This window comes from Nyctereutes procyonoides, unplaced genomic scaffold (genome assembly GCF_905146905.1).
Source record: "Nyctereutes procyonoides isolate TBG_1078 unplaced genomic scaffold, NYPRO_anot_genome, whole genome shotgun sequence".
Taxonomy (NCBI): domain Eukaryota; kingdom Metazoa; phylum Chordata; class Mammalia; order Carnivora; family Canidae; genus Nyctereutes; species Nyctereutes procyonoides.
This window is the reverse complement of record NW_026575142.1, coordinates 8,061,369-8,085,392: the sequence shown is the minus strand read 5'-3', so window position 1 is coordinate 8,085,392 and position 24,024 is coordinate 8,061,369. Positions and strand designations below refer to the sequence as shown.

Genomic DNA, 24,024 nt, shown 5'->3' with positions numbered 1-24,024 from the left:
TAAGTCTTATTAGTGTTTTCTTTTAACAGCAATAAATATATACATTCCTCCACTCGTGGGCAGATTCTTTTCCAGTGTTAGATACCTGAGATACAAAAAGCATCTATTTTAGTCCCTCCTTCTCCTCATGCTTATGCTGCACTCCTCATGCCTATATTCCTGTGCCTAGGACTATAAATACACAGCTACCTGGAATAAAGTCTACATTTTCCAGTTTCTCTTGCAGCTACGAGTAGCCATGAGATAAAATTAAGGCCAAGTGAAACTTCTGGGTATTTCCTTAAAGGGAGAGGAAGCCACCTGACTTCTATCTTCCTGATGCCTGGGAAGTAGATGTAATGACATGCCCAAGAAGCCGCACAGGACGTGGAGGTGCAAGCCACATGATACGGATGTCAGAGCAAAAGAGAGTGGAAGCCTGGTTCCCTGACACCATGGAATACCACACCAAGCATGGATTGTCAACAAAATATGTTTACATGAGCAAGAAAAGCATTTCTATTTTTCTTAAGCCACTGTTTTGTTTTGTTTTCCTGTCATTGTAGGTGACATTAATCCCAACTGATACATGTCTTTGCAAACTACTTTATTTTTTAAAGATTTTATTTATTGAGAAAGAGAGAGAGTGAGTGAGCAAGTACGCACAGACACAAGCAGTGGGGAGATGGAACGGGGGAGGGATAAGGGGCAGAGGGAGAGGGAAAAGCAGGCCCCCCCGCTGAGCAGGGAGCCTAATATGGGGATCAATCCCAGGACCCACAGATCATGACCTGAGCCAAAGGCAGATGCTGAACCAAGGGAATCACCCAGGTGCCCCTAGGATTCTCATTTATATACAGTCTTCATGTAGTTCAGGTTATGGGTGGCATTTTTTGTTTGTTTGTTTGTTTGTTTAGGAACTCTCAACTTCCACAGAGATTTTTCCTTATATTGAACTAGGACTTATTGTCTATACATTTCCACCTAATTTTGAACTTTGACAGCATTGTATATAAATATTTATTAATTTGAATTTACCCTATGCCCCCACAACTAGATGATAAATTCCTTATGGCTTGGAAATATGCTTTCCACTTCCTCGTATTCCCAATACTTTGCTACAGTTAACAGGTGCTCACATATCTGCTAAGGGGAAGTAAAAGAAAAAAAGGAAGGAGAGAGTGAAGAAGGGAGAGACAGAAGAGGAGAAAGGAAGAGAGGGACAATCCAATAAATGATTAAAAGCAACAGAGCAATGTGTTTTGCCCCCAAAGATGCTTACTAATAACTTCTGCATGTTTACACCTGTGGGCATTAATGGGCCATTATAGGATCAATTTAAGCACCTATTGGTTAAACATTCCTGTATTCAATAGCACTTTTGAATGCATAACTGAGTGGAAATCTTTGCAGGTGGGAGATGACTCAACTTGAAACAATAACTCTCCAAGAGTCTAGAGAATAAGAATCTCCCGTAAGCCATTCTGCGGTTCTTCTTTGCTGAAACAATAATAATAACAACAACAGCAACTGCTAACAAGAAATGAAATTGAAGAAGGCTTAAAAGTTTGCTAGAAGCTCAGAATGATTATCTGAAACCGTGCCCTGTGCCTGAAGAAAAGCCAGAAACCAATCCAAGGATGTCTGTGAGCCAGGGTCAAGTTAGGACAGGGTTTCTCACTGTTGCTGACAGAAAATAAGGAACTCAGTCTTCTTACTGAGTTTGCCAGATTAGAAGTATCTTCTTGTACTTGTTGAAACAAAATTTGTTCTTATATTTCCTTATGTATCCAGCATTAATCATGGCTTACCAATTGATTTTGTTTTTTTTTTTTTTTAATTTATTTATTTACGATAGTCATACAGAGAGAGAGAGAGGCAGAGACACAGGCAGAGGGAGAAGCAGGCTCCATGCACCGGGAGCCCGACGTGGGATTCGATCCCGGGTCTCCAGGATCGCGCCCTGGGCCAAAGGCAGGCGCCAAACCGCTGCGCCACCCAGGGATCCCCTGATTTTGAACTTCTGTCTTGACAGTGTATATTTCTTATTACTGCTTTTGGCTATCCTATAAATCTAAGCCTGATTCCTGATTTCTCTTTATTTTGCCTTAATTTTGTTTACAGTGAATTTTGATTATAATTAATCCTGGCTGATAAGAAATGGCTCTACCTCATTTCTCATTTCTTTTTTTTTAAAAATCTTTTAACTTTGGAATAATTTTAAATTTATTCCATTTACTTTTGATAAAAAAGTTGCGCTTATTATTCTAGGAATGCAAAGTTGGTTAAGGATTCTAAAATCAATCTAATTCTTACCACTTTAACAGGAGAAAAATCATGCAACCATCTCAACAAGTGTAGAAGAAGTATTTAAAAAAATAAAATTCTATTATTGATCAAAAGATCTTAGTAAACTATCAATAAAATGAAATTTCCTTAATTTGAAAAAATTAAGGAAATTAGTTATCTTTAATTAAAATAGTATGGTACCTGCACAAAAAAAACAGATAAATAGACCAATGAAACAGAACAAAGAGCCCAGAAATAAACTCAAACATATAGAGTCAAATAATCTATGACAAAGGTGTCAAGAATACATAACAAGAAAAGAGCAATCTCTCCAATAAATGTATTGGGAAAACTGGATGCTCACATGCAAAAGAATGAAACTGTATCATTATCTTACATCATATACAAAAATTAACTCAAAATCGATTAAAGACTTAAATGTAAGACCTAAAACTGTAAAACTCCTAAAAGAAAACACAGGGAAAGAACTCCTTGATGTTGTTCTTGGAAGCGATTTTTTGGGTGACATCAAAAGCAAAAATAAACAAGTGGTACTATACCAAACCAAAAATCTCCTACGCAGCAAAGGAAATGATCAACAAGATGAAAAGGCAATCTATGAAATGGGAGAAAATATTTGCAAACCAAATATCTGATATGGGGTTGCTATCCAAAAAGTATAAGAAATTCATAGTACTCAATAGCAAAAAACCCACCTGATTTAAAAATGAGTAAAGGAGCTGAATAGACATTTTTCCAAAGCAAACATACAAACGGCCAACAGGTAGATGCAAAGGAACTCAACATTACTAATCATTAGAGAAATGCCTATCAAAACCACAATGAGAAATCAAAAAGACAAAAGATAACAAGTGTTGGCAATAGTGTGAGAAAAGGGAAACTATGTAGACTGTTGGTGGGGATGTAAATTGGTACAACCATTATGGAAAACAGTATAGGAAGGTTTCATAGAAAATTAAAAATAAAACTCACTATATGATTCAGCGATCCCACTGCTGGGGATATATCCAAAGGAAATGAAATCAATATCTCAAAGAGATATTTGCACTCTCACGTTCATTGCCACATTATTCACAATAGCCGAGTTATAGAAACAACCTTATGTGCCTGCCAAAGGATGAATGGATAAAGAAAATGTGATATATATCTCCACATATCCATGGATAAAGAAAAAAAATATATATGGAATATCATTCATCTCTACAAAGAAGGAAATTTCTGTGACAACATGGATATTCCCAGGGAACATTAATGTTAAGTGAAATAAGGCAGAGAAAGACAAACACTATATAACCTAATTTATAGGTGGTATCTAAAAAAGTTGAACTCATAGAACCAGAGGACAGAGTGGTGATTAAGAGAGGGTGGTGTGGGGAAAATAGGGAGATATTGGTCAAAGGCTACAAACTTTCAGTTTTAAGTTTTCAGTTATAAGATTTTGGGGGGATTAAATGTGAGTCTAGTTAGTAATACTGTATTGTATCCTTGAAATTTGTTGTGTTCTCACCTGCACCACTATAACAAAAAAGCTAACTATGAGAGATGATGGATGTGTTAATAAAATAATTGTGGTCATCATTTCATAATGTGTATGCATATCAAACCATTACATCATATACCTTAAATATATACAATTTTTAAAAAGATCTTATTTATTCATGAGAGACACATAGAGAGGGAGGTGGAGACACAGGCAGAGGGAGAAGCAGGCTCCATGCAGGGAGCCCAATGTGGGACTTGATCTTGGGACCCCAGGATCACTCCCTGAGCCAAAGGCAGATGCTCAACCACTGAGCCACCCAGGCATCCCAAATATATACAATTTTTATTTGCCAAATACCTCTATACCTCAATAAATGTGGGAAGGGGTAGGAAAAAGGTTATCTACAAAATTCCTAAGGTAGATCTCATAATTAGTGGTTAAAAATGGAAAAAATTCTCTTTGAGATTGGCAGTGAGACAAAAATGTACTTTATACCTCTAATTAATACCATATCGAAAATTCTACCTAAAGCAATGAGACAAGGAAAAGAAAAAAAATGTTCTAAGACTGGGAACAAAAATATGAAGCTGTAATTATTAGCTGATGATGTGATCAGTGTATGTATAAAAATCTCAAGGATTTCAGACAAATATATAAAGCCAGTTTAGCAAGGATGCTAAATAAAAAGTCAATAATATCAACTCAACTGTCTATAAAAACAGTTGGAAAATGAAATTAAAAGAATTAAACTATGCACAACAGCTTAAACAACAAATACCTAGGAATAAATTTCAAGAATGATATGCAAGACCTCTGTACAGAAAACTATAAAACATTATTAAAATGAACCCCCCTCCAAAAAAAATGAAAACCCAAATAACCTGGGGATACCACACTAATAGACTGGAGAAACTCAATATTGTAAAGATGTCATATCTCTCAAATTGACCTATAAATTTTATGCAATCTATAATAATTTCAGAAATTTTCTTTTTTCAGCAGATGATTTTATTCTAAAATTTATATGGAAATACAATGGACAAAGAATAGATTAGACAAACTTAGATTAAAAAAGGTGGGAGGAAGAGCACAAGTACATCACAACACTTACTATAAAGTCATTGTAATTAAGTCAGTATGGTATTGGTATCGGGTTAAACAAATATAACAATGAAACAAATAGTTATGGTAATCCAATACATATATAGACACTGAATTTTTGGTAGCAGAACAGTGGGGGAAAGCCCTGCCTTTTAAATAAATGGTTCTGAATCCACTGTATTGCACATGAGGGAAAACAAACAAACAACAAACAAACCAACGCTGAGTCCCAAACCCCACTTCACACCATACATAAAACTTAATCCTAGATGACCTGTAGCTCTAGATATGAAAGGCCAAACAAAATTTCTTAACACTCTAAAGAAGAATATATTCACGTCCTTGTGGTAGGCAAGGTATTTATAATTTAAATATAAATAAAAAGTCTTAACCACAAAAGAAGAGATTAACAAACTGGATTGTGTGAAACTAGGGTCTTCCACTTACTACAGTAACACCATTAAGAACTTAAAAAGCCAACCCACAGACTGTGAGATATTTGCAATTCATAAATCTGACAAAGGACTCACATTCAGAATAAACAACTTCTACACAACATTAAAAAAATATAGACAAACCAATAGAAAATAGGCAAGAGACTTAAATAGGTACTTCATAAAAGGAGGTATTCAAATTTTTATGAAATTATTAAAAGGCTCTCAATCTCAATAGTAATCAGGGAAACACAAATTAAAACCAAAATAAGATGCCATGATATTCCCATGAAAGTGACTAAAATTAAAAAAAAAAAAAATTAACAGTACCAAGTGTTGGCGAGGATACGGGAAAACTAGGACTCTCATAGTTTTCATAAGAAAACTATGAATTTTTCAATCTGGAAAAACTTTTGAAGAAATCTCATTGCAGAACATATGTATACCTTTGGATCAAGTAATTCTACACCTAGGATATGTGTGTGTGTGTGTGTGTGTGTGTGTACATACTTGTGGATATATATATATATATATATGAAGTATATATTATATTGGATACATGTATTTATTTGTAATAATTTCAAACTAGAAACAACTCACATTTCTCAATAGATAATTATGGTATATCTGGAATATGGAATACTATTTAGTAATAAGGGTAACAAATACAGCTCTATGCAACATCTCAAAAGAAACTCAATACAAAAATACATATTGTAAAACTCCATTTATAATATTAAAAAACAAGCAAAACTGAAGTATGACATTTGATTTAGGATGTTGGTTATCTTCGGGAAGGAGGGCAGTAGTCTTTAGCTTAAGATGCGTCACAAGGAGGCCTTCTGGGTTGCTGGTAATGTTCTGTTCTTAACCTCAGTAGTAGCTACTTAGGTGTAATAACTTCATTATAATTCATTAAGGCAAATACTTATGATTTATGAACTTTTCTGAGCTGTGTTCTATTTCAAAACATTTTATTTGGAATATCCATCTTTTATCGATTTTCTTCTTTTATCCATCCCTATCCTATTTTTCACATTTGCATGTTAAATATTTAAATCTAAGATCTCAAGGTCTTGAGGAAAAATATATGGTTATAGTTATTAAAAGTAGCAAACAGCATTACAAGTATATAGCAGTTTGCAGATTTTCACATCCATTTATCTCAATTATTTGTAACAACCGTTTGAGAGACAACAGGCAATAAGAGGGGTTTTTTTTTAAATAGATGTATAAACCGAGACTCAGATTTTGTTCCCTAAGTTCACACATCTAGAAAGTGGCAGAGTTCAATTTAAGACTTTTATTCCTGATCTCTAGATTGTTGCTGTTTATACTATCCATGTAGCCATTTAAAATAATATGTAGCTAAAATAAATGATCCTGATTCAAATAGCTGAGTTTTTTATTTGATTCTGACCAAACCCACTCTGAGTCTTGAAAACTGCCATTGCCATTTTCTCCTAAACCTCTTTTAAAAATAAATGCATTTATAGAGGTCAATTACAGAAGGACAACACTTTCCACTTTTTTATATAGATTTCTCCACACCAAGTAATGTGTGTGAACTGTGCTTCATACCTTCTTAACTACAGTAATCTATTTCAAATGTGGATTCTGTTTTGGGCGCTCTTTTAAAATTAGACTATAGTAATAGGACTGAGTTGTCCAGGGACCGTATATTCTGAAGTTCTCCAGTTGATTTTTCTAGTTTTAGAGGAAGGAAGAATTAGTTTCCTTTCGAGTGGTTATCCAAATTAGGAGATGAAAGGAATATTTTAGACTGCAGTTACAGAAATAGGTTAGAACACTGTGCTAGTAAAATAATGAATATGATCACTCTGGATAGCTTAAGTATTCTTTGATCACTATAGAATGCAGCTCTAACTTCTACTAGGTATTTTAAAATTACATACCTTTGATCATAGCGGGTACCAGGAAAAAGAGCTCATACGACCTAATTGACATTATCTGCACTATTAGAGAAACATAATTCAGAGGTTTATAAAACTGATGATGTGCGAGGAGTCTCACCCTCAAATGGGGGAACTGGTTGGTGTTTCGTTGGTGGTGGTGGTGGTATACACTGGTACAAATTCTACGGAAGAAAGTTTGGCAAGCAGTCTTAGCCTAAAAAGGGCAATTTCTAAGGCTCTGTACTCACTTTATAGCAATCTTTCAAAGGAAACAACTAATGACAAAGATCTGCCTACAAGACTATTTGCTGTAGTATAATTTATAATAGTAAAAACTTACAGTAGCATAAATGTCAAATAGTAAAAAAAAAATATTAAATTACCCGTGGCATATTCATATTCACTTTGGAGCCATTATAAGCAGCAGTGTAAATGATCTGGTAAGATGATATTTGGCCAGACAAAACAAATAATATTCAAATTCTGTCCTCAACCAGCCACCTTTCATCTGTGAGGCTGTGGAAGGATACCTAGGCATGTGACAGGGTCAAACAAAAGAAGACATTATGCTGAGGCTCCTTTGACTTTTTAATACTTCAGTGACAGCAGGAACAGTTCTTTTTTGACACATTTTTCCTGCATCAGCAGGACCTGACTTTGCCTATTATAGTATCCACTTCCCCATCTTCTTCCCCCTTTTGTGACCCTACTCCCTTTAAGCAGGTTCAGAACATAATTTCTGAATTTCTGCCCTGTTTTATTTGATGCTCTCCCTGCTTCCCATTTCCAAGTGCAGGGCTACCGTGATTTGTTGGATCTGTGTGACTTTCTCTGGGTTTCTTTCTATTTCCTACTGTTCTTGTTGTAACTACAAAGTAACCACCTTTTATTTTAAGAAAGGATCTCTTTGATATCTTACTTCTGATGCCTTATGTTCTCATCCCAAATCTCAGAATAGTTTCCATGTTCATTTACCACATTCCAAAGGCTTTTTTGCCTTCTCACGGTGGTTGAACTCTGTCTCTGAACAAACCTATTTACTAGACTTTAGACTGATTATGGCACTGATGTATAATCTTCTCAGCCCTCGGGTGTGTGATAATTTCACGGACTTTTTATTCCCCCTCGGCCTAAGAGGAAAACACTAGCCCTCCCCCACTTGGGTAGAGGTCCCCAATCTTGTTATTTATTTGTATTATTCACTCCACTGCCCCAGTGAGGGGGAATCAGTACTTTGGGTCCCTGAAGTTCATAGCTGAGACCAGAGTGCATATACTGTCGGCTAAGAGACCCTAATCAGGAAGGAACATCATCCCTAAGGGAGTGAAGAGCATCTTCTTGGTGGAGAAGCAGCCCATATACAGAATCTCTCTCTTTTTGAATGTCTTTTAATGACTTATAAGACAGACCAATAATGCCAAATGATTAAGTGGGACTAAAGTACCTCTCAAATAGTAGGTATAAAAGCATCTCATTCGTGCTTTTTTTTTTTTTTTTTAATGTCCTCCACAGCCACACATAGAATCAAGATGGGAAGCACCAGCGGTTAAGCTATCTGTGAATGGTAGGAAAGCATGGTGGGGCAGCTGCTGGGGTTTAGTTTCTCTTCTTTTTTCATGTCTTTATGTTTGAAGCAGTTTACCATGGAACCACATTTATTAATTTATCATTTAGACACTAATGTTCATCTCTTTTTAAAATGTGGCTACTTTATCTTGAACATCCTGAACAAACCATGTTAAGGCCCAGGGTTGTTGTTGTTTTTTTTTTTAATCTGCTTTCAATTCCCCCTGATTCCCTAACTTCATCATCCTTGAGTGCCATTCTCATAGGACACTGCCTTATTTTTATTAAAATAAGAACTGTTAGCGATTTAAGAAAGAATAATTTTTCAAGTTTCTAAAAGATGGGCCTTAAAACCTTCAAGTAATAATAATGAGCACATATAATCTGTTTCTCAAGCCCTAGGTTTCTGAAACCTCCCATCTACATTCACTGTCCATGAGCAGTGGTCTCCACTAACAGAAAAAAAAAAAAATCATGCAGAATGCCAGTGACTATTTCATTGTAAATGTAGGTTCTGTATCATCTCTGTGCTCAGATTAGAAATAATCCCTGGACAGATACATAACTCAGAGTTCAGCTTGTGGGTGGACCATGGTTGTAGAGCAGCTTCCATTTACCCTGGTGAGGTAAACAGTCACATCTTCACTCTCTGATTGGCAGCACGTAACAAGAAACACCACATTATAAATAAAACTGAAGAGACTAAGGTCACTTCAATTCACCTTCTAAGCTTCCTCCACTTTTAAATGGTAAAATAAAATATTCATGTGCTACCATTATGTGGTTGAAAACGACCGGAGACATTTCCTCTTACTTCTATTAATCCATGATTGCCCATAGCCTCCCCCCAAGTCCATGATCTATATCCACATCTACCTCATATATGAATGAGGGAAGTAGGAAAAAGTGATGGTCATACATAATAGAATCAACAAGTGAGACAACAAATCAATCTTCCTAACAGCGTGACAAATGTACCAAATCACATTTCAAATATTCACTGGCACTTTGAACAAAAAAACACTGCCTAGTTCATCCACAGAATAACCTATTTCCCCAAGAGATGTCTGAGGCTGCCCAAGGCAACATACCATCTCTGAAAATTTAGGGAACACAAATGAAAACTGAATGCCAGTTTATTTTCTGAATTGAAATCTTAAGCACTTTAAGTGAGATAGCAATACCGAAAGTAATTTAACATCTTTTAAGATAATTCAAAGTGCTCAACTCATTTAATATAATTATCTCTTAACATTGTTATACACTCCCTATTTTCCTAGTGCTCTTTAGAAAGGACAAAATACCCTTCCTTTTACCATAATTTTTCCCTTGTCTATATCTAATTGAAGAGCTTTCTATCAGGAAACTTGAAAAATGGATAATTACTGCTCTGGGGCCTCTCGTCAACTATGAACTTGGGAATTGGAGTTTCTGGCCTTGCTTAATGAAAAGTGTCTGAATTAAATTTTCTTCATCTCACAAGTATCATTTTTTTTTTTTTTTGGTAAAAAGTTTCCCAGAGAATCTCTTTTAATAGCCACTGGCAAAGCCCGTAATTCTACTACTGAAACAATGAGATCTATTTTCCAGATCATCAATCTTCATTCTCCAGACAGATACAATTGTTTGAAGAGTTGCAATTACATTATCCCTTGGTGCTTCTTCAGCCTCCACATTTGACTGATTCCACAGTTAAACAATTAAAAGGCCAACGGAATTGAGGATTAATTTTTATCTCTAATAATAAAAAGTTCATTGCATTGAATTTCTTGGTATCAGCATCATCACCCTCCTAATTAAAAGTGCAACAGTTATATAATCTTGCAAAAGGAGAAATGGAAGTCAATATGCATTCATGGACTATATAATTTGAGTGTAGTAACTGCTGTCATCTTGACTGCATGGACAACACCATTTTATACTACCTAGAAATGAATCAATTTAAAGTGCTAGGCTTCGCCTGTAGAGCTAACACCTCATTTAATCCTCTGATGTTAAACACTACATGTTTTCGGAACAGCAAACAACCAACTGTTCAGGCTATAGTTAGCCAGAAATAGGTCCAGTAGATTCCAAACCAAATGCAGATAACCAGGGTGAACCACACACACCAACAGCATGTAGGTAATTTCTACATCAGTTGGCATCAAGGCCAGCAGAAGGCTGTGTCTGCTGCCTTCTAAGAGCTCGAAAGGAGTCAAGGCCAGCTCTTCTTCACATTCCCTACATGACTGCTCCCTTTATCTCATCATGTTACCATCAGTTCTGTTCATGTGGGGGTTCCTCTCAATGGCTCTAGGAAGACAGGCCTCCCCTTCCCTGCCCAGGTGCCAAGGTTTGGATTCCACAGGCCTCCCCTGGAACCTAGGAGTCTGAATTTTTCACAAGCAGCCACAGTGTCAGTGAGGTGTAGTCTTGGAGCCACTTTTACTTTTTTAAAGTTTTTATTTAAATGCCAGTTAGTTAACATACAGTGAAATATTAGTTTCGGGTGTACAACACTTCCATACGACATCCAGTCCTTATCACCCCTTAATCCCCACCACCAATTTCACTCATCCCCCCACCCACTTCTCCTCTGGTGACCATCATTTTGTTTTCTACAGTTAAGAGTCTGTATCATGGATTGCCTCTTTTTTCCCCCTTTGCTTACATGTTCTGTTTCTTAAATTCAACATGAGTGATAGCACATGGTATTTGTCTTTTTCTGACTTATTTCACTTAGTGGAATACTCTTTAGTTCCATCCACATCATTGCAAATGGCAAGATTTCTCTCTTTTGATGGTTAATATTCCATTATATACATATATAATATATAAATATATATATATATATTGTACACACACACACACACCACATCTTCTATATCCATTCATCAGTCGATGGACACTTGGGCTGCTTCCATAATTTGTAGATAATGCTGCTATAAACATCAGGGTGCATGTATCCCTTTGAATTAGTATCTTTGTATCCTTAGGTAAATACCTAATAGTGAAATGGCTGGACTGTAGGGTAGTTCTATTTTTTTTTTTTTTTTTTTACTTTTTAAGGAACCTCCATGTTGTTTTCCACAGTGACTGCACCAGTTTGCACTGGGAGCCATTTTTTTCAAGGAAAAAAAACTTCCTGTGAGCTTTTGGAGTACTCTGGTTTGTGTATTCTAAGTGCTTGGCACAGTGCCTCAGATGAGATAGAAATTAAGAAAAATGACACCAAAACCCTAGAAAAGGCAGGATTCAAATTAGAAACCGGCTTGGGGAAAGGAAGGCTCAGAATTTGGTCCTACTGAGCGCTCTTTTATACACTTGTGTCTCTGAGTTTCAACTTCTTCAGGGTAAAAGTTCAGCAGTAGAAGCAGAAGGTAAAGAATGTGAATGTTAGGAGGGTAGAGAGGACAATATTTTAAGTGTATGATTTAGGAAAACTTTCCCTGATCCCACAAGGACAGTCCTCTCAACTTGTCTTCCCCCAAAATTGGAAAGAAAAACAGTCCATGAAGTCATGGTAGAAATCACCCAACAAATATAATATTTAAACATTAAAATTATCTTAACCTGCTAAAAGTGAGCAGTTTTCATCTAACAAAATTGAAATTTTGTTTAAAAAATATGCATCTTAGGAAATTACCTGAAGTCCATGCAACAGTTCATCTGTGGGCTTCTGAGAATTATTTCACTTATTGTTTTTGTCAATTCTCTCATGAGGTAACAGACTAGTCAAGCCAAAATTTGTACTGTTTTATCAAAACATAACCATATTTTATTCATTTCATAAGGTATAGGCTAATTTCAGTGTCAGGACTTGCCTTCCATAAAACTATAACATGAAAACACTAATTCAAAAAGGTATTTCCACCACTATGTTCATTGCAGCATTATCTGCAAGAGCCAAGTTATGAAAGCAGCCAAAATGCCCATCAGTAGATAAGTAAATAAAGAAAATGTGGTGTGTGGTGTATATATTATATATATATATATATATATATATATATATATAGAGAGAGAGAGAGAGAGAGAGAGAGAGAGAACGCAATCATCACGATGAGCACTGAATAATGCATAGAATTGTTGAATCATTATAATGTACAGCTGAAACTGAAAGTATACTTCTCTCACTTCCCACTCCAATATTATTGGCATGTTGAGAACTATCAAGAATTCCCATGAGTGCTTGAATTAAATCCTACACTAAATGGGAGCCAATTATGAAGGGAATGACCCAAACTATAGAGAGATTCCTCTGAGGAATTATAACTATTAATGGATTATGCTTTTTTTTTTAAGTAGGCTCCATGCCCAGCATGGGGGCCCAATGCTGAGCTTGAACTCACAACCCTGAGATCAAGACCTGAGCTGAAAACAGGAGTCTGGCACTTAACCGACTGAGCCACCCAGGCACCCCTTACTGGATTACTCTTAAAGGAATGGGCTAACAAGTAAACATCAACTTGAGGGACCTGCCTATTATAATCTGTTCCTTGGTTTCTGTTTCACAGGGTCAGTTGCTGTTTGCTATTCTCTTGACTCATCTCATGAACCCCAAATTACTCTATTTCAGAATGATTGCCATGGACTATGTTGCTCCACCCCAGCATCCGCCAACTGACCTGCACTGCTTCAAGCCATACGTCAGCAGGTCCTGTCATGTTGATTCTTTCTCAACCCTTAGAAATACCCACCTCTGCTCATATAGAGTTACTAGAAATTGCAAAATAAAGCTACTATATTAATAATACCACTATGTTCCTAGTATGTAATATCATAAAACAAGCATCAAGGGAGAATAGGTCAGTGATTAAGAGAACACATCTGGAGTCCAGTAGGCCTGGTTCACGCTGTGATTCTGATGAGTACTAGCTGTATGACCAACATAGTGCCTACATCTCTCTGACTCCCATCCATTCAACACTCCCATCCTAACAACACTACTATCTCCCTGGGTCTATGTAGAGATTAAAAATGCTGCCTGCACGACAGTGGGCAAGAGGACTGGTAAAAGTATTTGTTCAACTGCTGGGAGCTACTATACTAACACTACTACTGTTAATGAAAAGGGTACATGCTTTAGAGTCATAATTAGTTCAGATCATGGCTCTGCATTTCCATTTCTTCATTTGTAAAGTAAGGTTGGCACCAACCAGGTTACAGATTTTGGTTTGAAGTTTAGAGATGAATATATTTAAGTCCTTGGTAAAATGCCTGGCACAGGGCAGGCACGCAGTGCAAGGCAGCCACTGTAATAACTACAGATAGAAATGACTTTGGTCATGAGGCTGTAATCCACAACTGTCAAGTTCTTTTAAGTTTAAAAGTCTTTTGATACCTTTTGGTGCTGTGGTTCTTATCCTCGTGCTGGCGAGGAAACCCTATTCAAGCAGAAATGCACCCAGCCCTTCTCATCCTCTATCTACTAAGGGTCTCATCTCTACCAACTCAGTTTCTTTCCCTTCTCTGCCTCAGAGAAAGGTTCTGCCGCCAGGCATGTTGTCTGGGACTTCCATGGTCTAGAAAGGAAAGAAAGGGGCAAGAGGAGGAAGAAGGGAGACAGGTGGGTTAGAGGAGGGGGAGGGGAGGGCTTGAGAGAAAAGTTGCTGGAGGAGCTGAGGGAGGATGAGGAAACTCATGGAGGCAAGGGAAAGGGTATTTCCTGAATACTGTTTTATATACCCTCTCCCGAATATTCAAGGAAAGTAAGTAAAAACAAAACAAAACAAAAAGAAAGAGAAGAAAAAAAAACCCTTTCTTGTTGCTGGACTGTGTTCTCTGAGTGCCAGTGCTCTGAGGCTGTACCAAATGAGTCGTGGTTTCTCCTGGGTAACAAATACTACGCACTTGGCTGCTCCTGGAGGCAGAATACCACAGGATATCAGACACTGTGAAGACAGGGCTACTTGATTTCCTAGAAAGGTAGCCATCGGAGGGAAATCCCTGTAGAACTGTTAACTCTGGAGCATCTGGAGGAAGACTGCCAATGGCAGGACAAGGAAGAGAGGCTTCCCAAGTGAAATCAGAGAAACAAGGATTCAGGTGACCAGGGAGATCTACCCTGGAGAATGTGTCCCTCATAGACCTGGAGATGGATTTGGAAAGCACCAGGAGCTCCATAAAAATGGGACCCAGCACTGACAACATCACTTAAATGCAAGAAGTAGGGCTAACTAGCAGCCCTCCATGCAGAGCAGAGAGGGACATCTGCCAGAGAGGGAACTTGGGAGACAAAAGGAAAGGGACATGGAAAACAAGGGTGTAAGAGAAGGGAAAGTAGCCTTGTTGGGCTACGCAACCATGGCAGGAAGGCACTACACAATGGGTATTTTCCATCTGTCCTTCCAGAGTCAATATTCCCCATTCTCCACCCTGCTCTGTGTCCTGGGAGACTGACCTTTGTGGACTAGATCAGTGGCTCCCTTGTCCTCTGGCTTCTGGTTGAGTTCAGTTAATGTTGGCCACCAGCAAGAGACTAGACTGCAAGAAGAGAGGGAAGGCAGGCATTTGTTTACTTCTTCGTTTTTACCCTAGACTTTGATTATTTTACATCTTCCTGGTGGCAACACACTGGCCATACCTTTCCCAGGAAATAGCAGCTCCTTGCCTGCTGGTCGTCCCTCTCCTGTACCTGCCCCTGTCTCTGGCTCCTGGCAACAGCTACCTTTCCTTGCTGCTTCAGGGTCAAGGGACAGTAATTGATTCCAGCTGTTGCTAGTTCCTGGTCCTTCTCTCTGTCTCCCATTTGTTCTTTTAACCCTGCCCACACCTTTGAAAATATTCCCTTCATTAAACCCTCAATTGCCTACTTGAATGTACCATCTGCTGCCTGCCCAGACACCAACAGACAGACCCAAGTACAATGATGACTGCATAAGGAGAAAATGCAGAGGTAATGTATCACCCTCCTGACGGAGGCAGAGGATGAGAGAAACTATGAGACTAGAACTGAATCACCAGACTAATGACTTTGGTTAGAGGATGTTTATGGACTTCACGTAAGTCCAAAGCTTGATTCATGGTAATATGATCTACTTGTAATTATTTTCAATGATGATTCTATCGGTAAAATAAGGCAATATATTCTGTAAGTTTCTGCTATTCTTGAGATAAGATAATTTGCAATGATGCACAATGGAAAAGAGATCTAGTTTCAGTTCCTATTTTTGGCACTTATTGTGTCAAGTTACTCCATCTTTGTATGCCTCAATTTTTTCATCTGAAAAATGGGGGTCATAATACCTTCTTCACAGGATTCTCATGAGATTAAATGGATTCCCGCCAGGTGCATGCTTGCTCACAGTAAATCCTTAACAAATGACAGTTGTACTTGTTATTCTTGTGCTTCATCATATCATTTTCTACCCCAAGTATCAGTTTAAGAAATCCAACAAGATTGTGGCGGTGTCAAGGGTGCTTAAATAGGAGTGAACCCAATCAGTTCCCTCAGCGCTGATTTAGATCAAGATGAAGATAACTGATAAACTTCACCCGCACCCACCTTGCTGGCAGGGAAGCTATGGCCAGGTTCCAGCAATCAGCTCCCCTGTCATATTTCCCTTTGGTGAAAAATGAGCTCTGAAGTGTTTATTTTTTCAGAAATATATTCCAAACCACATCAATGTGTGCTACATGCCACATTTAAATCCTCAAGTTATTAATCAGTTAAAATCCTCAGAATTGCTCTTGGAAATTCTAGTAAACTAGTAATACAGAACTTTCAAACCCTAGTGACTCAAAAATTCATTTTCAAAGTCTTTTAGCCTTCCTTTGTGCCTTATTTTCCCTAGTGAACTTTCTTGAGAAGTTTGCTCAAGATCTGTTCTGCTGAAAAAATAAAATATCAGACACAGAGAATATCTTTTTGAACAAATATCTAACTCTTAGTTCCGTTCTCTTGTATGTTAAACATTATACATGTCACAATATTTTTAACCTTCACTTACCTTTCTTCACACATACCATAAATATATCCTGAGCTCTATTCCCAGACCTAGATTCTGGGGAATCTCCAGATAATAAAAAATGCAAAAATGTACACCTTGATGGATGTTACATTCTATATACAAGGTTAATGTATTTTCCTCATCTGTCCTATATCTCTATGTACCAAAAAGTACCGAATTTTCAACCAGTCTAGTTGGACCAGATAGAATATAGGCTGTCCAGTTAAATTTGAATTTCAGATCAACAATAAATATTTCTTTTTAGTATGTCTTTAGTGCCTCCCCCTCCATGCTCACTGGAGTTGCCTCTCTGCCCCTTCTGTTCACAGGAGTAAGTACCTGCCTCCTCCTAAGAGAGATCTTTTCTTTCACCTTCTGATTCCTGTACCCTGCGGGGCCCACTGCAAGCCTGAACCACACAGTCCTCGCTACTCACTGTGGTTCCTGCACCAGCAGCAATCCATTCCCTGTGAGCTTGTTAGAAAATACAGTGTTCTGTAGTGTTGGACTCTGAGAATACTGAACCAGAACTTGGCTTTTTAAGTTTGAGATTCACTGATGTAGGACACCTCTAGTCAGGCACAATTTTTCCATATTTTCCAGGAGAGCTGCACTATTTGGTCTATATTAATTAGACTATCCTAAAAGCAATAGTTTCTAATCTTGTTTCTGCCAAGGTACACCCACAGGATGACACATGCTGCCATAAGGAAGAGGGGCTCACCTCTGTAGTGATTCTCATCCCACCTACCCTGCATATTCCTTTTGTAAATCACTGCTTAGCATCAGCTAGGATGCTGAATGACTGTATTAAGAAGGAGGAAAGTACCCCCTCCATTTCTTGCTTTCAATAACACTGTTCCCTAAGTATATGAGCAATAGGGAAATATGAATTATGACTTCCCATCCGTACTGGTTGTCTGATAGACCAAATAAATTGACTCATTTTGAAAATGGAATGAAAATACAATGATGAATTATTTCTGATACAGAGATGCTTATTGAATAATTTAAAAGCACTTTACAATTTCAAAGTTTTCAGAGCTTGATAACTAATAAAAACAATCCAGAGTTCCACTAGCTAAGTTTTTTTATGTTTGTGTTCTGCTTCACAGAGCTGTTCTTGAAATTGACAGGCATGTAACAACATTCAAAATACTTTTTATGAAATAATCACAGGTACAAAAAAGATTGACAGAAGCAACAAAACAATAAGTGCCTGTCTTGGTAAATAGATATTTGGTTGTTACACCTCTTTCAGCCCCAAGGGACAAAGCCAAACAAATATGAAGAAACCAGTTTTTGTCTGACTATAATATTAATCCTTGGATAATAAGATACCAAAAGGCAGAAGAAGAATTCTACATACTGAATTCTCAAATAACCCAAGTTTGTGGAGTCAAAAACGAAAACATATTCTTTTTACTTATTAAGATCAATGTCCAAAAAAGCATCTAATGGCCCAAATATATATGAAGAGTAAAAATATCAACACAATGATAGGTGGACTCATTATATTCATATATAGAAGCTAACATATCTTACTATACTATATTCGAGTATTAAAACTCAAAGAAACGTCCAATTGTTAAGAGAGATAAATGAGAAAATATTTCTTAAAGATCTAAATTCAGTATTATTATTAAATTCTACATAGGAGTTTACAACACAGCATTATCAACTCATAACTAAGCTGAGTGGATAACCAACTCATACCAATGCAGATTTTTTTATCAGTTCTAAAGTTTACTGCTGTACTTTATTTAAAAGGAATTATACAATTAGAATAATTAAATTTGTATCCTTAGAATGAGTTAAAGAGATAACAAGTCTGTTGCCAGACTAGAGAGAATTTGAAATAGCCCTCAGTTTAGCTGCATTAATGTTTTTTTTAAACCCTAGATTTACATCACTGACATTACTATGCAAATGTCAGTGATTAATTTCAGCAAGTTTTAAAATTCACTTGTGAAATATGTATTTAAATTCTTAAGAGAAAATACAAAATTGTCCATGAATTGATATTTCAAAGTTAATAGAGCATGTTGGCATAGAGCCACACTGTTTTAAAAGCAGGAATTGAATAAAATATTCTAAGAATGGAAAAGGAATTGGACTTCAGGGCTTTAGAGTCCAGCAGTTGTAGACTTTTGAAAGAAGACATCTGTGAGCTTTGGCCTATCTTCTTAATCTTTGACTCATTCTTTTTTTTTTTTTTAATTGTTTTCTTTAAATCTCCTTTGGGTTATATGACTCTTGTTTTTTATACGGAGTTAATTATCATGGGTCAGAGAGATTTAATCCATTTCATTTACTTCATCTCTAACTAGAGTGACCATCTTCTGTATCATCTAACATTTTTGAGAATGGTAAGATTAATAATACCAGGTTACATCATATGAAAAGCTAACATAAACTGTATCAAAGACCTAAATGTAAGAGCTAACACTAAATAACTATTAAAAGAAAACATAGGGATAAATTCTCATGATCTAGGATTTGACAAAGGATTCTTAGATATGACCAAAAGCATCAGCAATAAAAGAAAAAAATAAATTGGACTTCATCAGTTTTCTTTTATTGTGCTTCAAAAGATAGCACTACGGAAGTGAAAAGATAACCTATAGAATGAGAGAAAATATTTAAAAAGCACATATCTGGGCAGCCCAGGTGGCTCAGCGGTTTAGCGCTGCCTTCAGCCCAGGGCCTGTTCCGGGATCGAGTCCCACGTCGGGCTCCCTGCACGGAGCCTGCTTCTCCCTCTGCCTGTGTCTGTCTCTCTCTCCCTGTGTCTCTCATGAATAAATAAATAAAATCTTTAAAAAAAATAAAAAAATAAAAAGCACATATCTGATAAGGGACCTGTGCCTAGAATATATAAAGAACTCTTACAACTCAATAATAAAGAAGACAAAAATGTCAATTTAAAAATGGGCAAAAGATTTGAATAGATATTTCTCCAAGGAAAATATACAAATAGTCACTAAACACATGAAAAAAAATGTTGACATCATTACTCATCAGAGAAATGCAAAACCAAACCACAAGATACAACTGCACACCCACTAGAAGGACCAGAATAAAAAAAACAAATAACATTAACTCTTGGTAAGGATATGGAGAAAACAGGGAAAACTTTGATGCATTGCCATCTCTCATTTCTTCTGGGTATCTGACCAACTCACTTTCCAGAGAAGGACTGTTGAGAAAGTTTAATCAATTAATTCTATACTTATACTGACCCTGTTTGAAAACACAAGTCAAAAAATATGTCCTAATGGAGTGGTTAGGAAAAAATTCAGACGGGAAGAAAAAATGTTGACTCACTGGGAGATATTCTCATATACAGGGCCCTCTTCACTACTTTTCAATAAGCTTTGAACCATCTAACAGGTAGAATGAGCATGTCCTCAGGGTGCCCACTAAGCCAGGGCCCTCTTTCCAAATAAGTTCAGCTACAATGAACTTTTTAAGAAGTTTACATTTAAAAAACTATACAGAGAGGCTGTTTTCTTCTTCATATACATCTTGTACATATACCTGAAATCCAATGGAACTCATATACTTTTTTAAAAAGTTAAGTATAAATTTTATTTTGAATTGGAATATTATCAGTGCTGGGACCATCTAGAGGTCCTATTCTAACCCTGTGAAGAAGGAAATGTAGACAGAAATAGTCAAAGAACCATGTTCAAGCTTAACATAGGCACAGACAGGAGGGTCACAGCAGAGACCATGAGAACCAAGGATGAAAGCAGCGTTCCCGTCCCCCACTGTTCCAGTTGGTGTAAGAACCTGGTACTTGCAAATGACCCTCACGGTGGGGTGTCCCCAATTAACTGAAATTAAAGGTCCCATCACCTTGGGGTCAGATTTAATTTTGTTTATGAAAATAAACATACAAGCTGTGTTTTTTGCACAACTGATTTTGTGGGGGTAAAATTCATGCACACCATACTACCTGTGTTCATTTAGCCATGACTGTGAGCTAAACTTTTTGGCTTTTTACAGTCCAATTGGAGATTAGAATGTAAAATCTCTACCAGTGCTATGGTTTTAAGATGATTCTAATCATAAGAATTTATGTGCTCTTTTCCTTTTTCAGTAAATTGAAACAATATTTGTAAATGTTTGAATTGTACGGCTGAACTCTGTAAGAAATGAAATCATTAAGAACATGCTAACCAGATAACCATTTATATATATGAAGACAGTTTTCAGTATTTTAAGAAGGAAACATAGCTTGCTATTAGGTTAGACAGCTTTCAATAAATCATGGCTAGGGCAATAGGTATGGTAAAAAAATAAAGTATTTATGTCACAAAGGTTTTTAGCTGGTTCTAAAATAACCATCATATATACTGAAGATTCTTGAAGACAATTATTATTTATCCAACTTTGACATCTCACAAAAGCATTCCAGTATCTGAGAGGACAGGATAACTTAGAGTATCACATAAATTCCAGAATCATTTATTCAAATCAAATATCCATTTTTACATCAAGGGCAACTACTTCTTCATAAAAGAACAGTGTAATATATTACCTAGAAATGAATGTTACATATTTATAACTGTGGCTGGTAAATCCCAGTCATACTATTATTATGCCATTAAACTGGAAATATATAGAGTTGAAAGAGGAGTGATCATAATAAAAGCACTTTATTCTGCACGTAATACCTGAAATTCAATCTAATACAACTTCCAAATACCAGAAGTTTAATGTTTATGGTCTTTATTGAATAATCTTCTCTTTCTTTGACTAAAGTCAATAAAAAGTCATCTCTAAACTTTTCAGCAAAGCTAGAAACCATTATATTTAACTACAAGGTCATCAAGATAGGAATAAAATAAAGAGATCATCCTTCTGATCCTTGCTAGTTGATGCTTTAGTGCTTTTCTTCTCAATCCCAACACTAGGTTATTAAATATTTTAGTGAATTAAGTTTGACCAATGTTTTTTGTTAATGCACTTTTTATTTGTATATTCATATTTGATTTAGAGTTATTTCAAGGAAAACAATATCAAGTAATGTTATAAGTATACCAGAAAGCCCTTCAGGTCTAGAGGAGGCAATCTAAAATAAAATTTTTATTGTGATAAAATGCATAGATATACCATTTTAACCATTTTAAAACATACAATTCAGTGGTATTAAATACAGTCACATTGTTGTGCAGCTGTCATTACCATTCATCTCCAGAACTTTCTCATCTTCCCAAACTGAAGTTCAGTACTTATATCAAGCTCTTCCCCTCTGCCTCAATCGAGGAAACAATTTTAAATAATATGTTTATCAAAAACATATATTTTTAAGTTGGAATGATATACTCTTAAGCAGAAACCCTCAGTTTATAAAAAAAAAAGGAAACCCTCAGTTTGCACTTTAGAAACAATGACTGTGCATTAATGATACATGCCATTGTAGACCTACTTGTTGATATTACAGAACGGTCATATATTTTGGAATTAGGCTATACAATTATTTTAAAACATCAATAGCAATACTGTAAATATTACAGAATAATAAGTTCAAACATGATTTAATAATTCCTGCTTTTAATAAATGATTCAGAGTACACACGGGGGACATGGATATCAAATAGTATGTTGCTGCATTTGTAGAGTCATATGACAACCCTGATTTATTTAAACAGAGAAGTATTTTGTGTCATTTTCCTAAGGATGGCTATGGACTTTGAAGGATTCATCTATATTTTGATATATCATATCCTCTGTGGGCAGGAGATGCCATATATTTGTAAGTAGATGAATATATATATAATATGGCATGTAAACAGGGAAACTATAATTAGCATTAATATTAATTTAAAAAATAAATGAAGAAGAAAGAGTTGCTTTTATATGTCACTAAGAAAATAAACCAGATCTTGCAAAAAACAGAGTTAACCATTTTTAGGCAAACAGACTTGCAAAAAATACCTGATTCAGATGACCTGCCCTGGTTGGAAGGAAACCTACGTATGTCTGTCATAAACGATTCTTCCGTTTGCACTCACTCCTCATGTCCTGCAGCCCAGCACTCCAAAAATGTAGTCTTGTAGGATGGACAAATCTCTGCTGACTGCATCCTCCCAGGCCACATTTGTTGTACCCCATCCACGTTCCATTGCTGGCACGCCAGGGAACCCTTTCCACCAAAACTTCCCGATGCCTGAGTTTACCATGTTCATTCACCCTCGCCTTTTCATCCTTACTCTCAAATTCAAACCACCACACTGATAGGCCATGAACTCTTGGGCTCCCTGCCCTCAACAAATTTTGTTCTTTTCCAATGGGAGCTCTTGATTCCTAGATAAGATACCTATGCCTACAAAATCTGGACAACCTCAGTGATGATGGTAGATACCAGATGATGATAGCAAAGGAAGCCCGTCAGTTTTCGTGGGATGCCAAATGCAGTTTGAAGACTGTGGGACTGGGCAAGCAGAAACAACATGGCGTAACTTTCATGGTGACCATGAATGTGCTTCTTGGTATCATCTGACACCACACATCATGTTCTCACCTCATTTTTCAGAACAAACTAAAAATGATGGTAATTCTGGCTATCTTCTTAACTAATATGGTTATTAATATTAATAGATCTTATGGCTCATACACTATGAAAATCTTTCATGCAGTTCAGAAATCTTCCCCACCTGGCTTCCGGCAGGAATATTACTCACCCACTGACATAAATAAAACAGTACACCAAGAATAGCCAAAGTAAGGATTCCTTTGGAATTATTTTCTTTCTTCACCTTCATGCAGTCTCTTTTTAATATGCAATATATATGTAGACTCAAGAGTTCTATTGTATACTGACCTAGCAATTGTTGAGAGTATATAACACGCTAGGAACTGTCCTAAGAGTTTTATACTAAACTGTTCATTTAAACCTCCCAGCAGTCCTATCAGATGTCAGCAATTATCCCCGTTTAATACAGTGTGCAGAGAAAGTGAAAGAGAGGTTAAGAAACTTAGCCAAGGTCACCTAGACTTTACCCAGTTCACTAGAGGCAGCCAGATCATACTCTTAATCACTAGTTTTAAATGTCACTGTTGTTTTTCCACATGTAACTCATTTTCATTTTCCAGTTTTACCTGTTTATAAACAGATTTTAAGGACATAAATAGTGTATATGGTCTGGCTGAAAATCCTGGTATCTGGGCAGCTTGGGTAGCTCAGGGGTTTAGCATCTGCCTTCAGCCTGGGGCAGATCCTGGAGACCCGGGATCGACTCCCACGTAGGGCTCCCTGCATGGAGTCTGCTTCTCCCTCAGCCTGTGTCTCTCCC

General features: G+C 36.7%; 1 protein-coding gene across 5 annotated transcripts in view; it reads right to left on the bottom strand.

The window, feature by feature from the left end:
* ZNF385B (zinc finger protein 385B) overlaps positions 1-24,024 on the bottom strand; it is a 368,556-nt gene that overhangs the window by 206,849 nt on the left and 137,683 nt on the right. The window contains exon 2 of one of the 5 annotated variants that reach the window (XM_055308560.1): positions 15,172-15,254. The exons of the other annotated variants lie outside the window; for them this stretch is intronic. The gene's annotated coding sequence lies outside the window, so the exon portion shown is untranslated. The remainder of the gene's footprint in view (positions 1-15,171; positions 15,255-24,024) is intronic. 5 annotated transcript variants of the gene reach the window in all.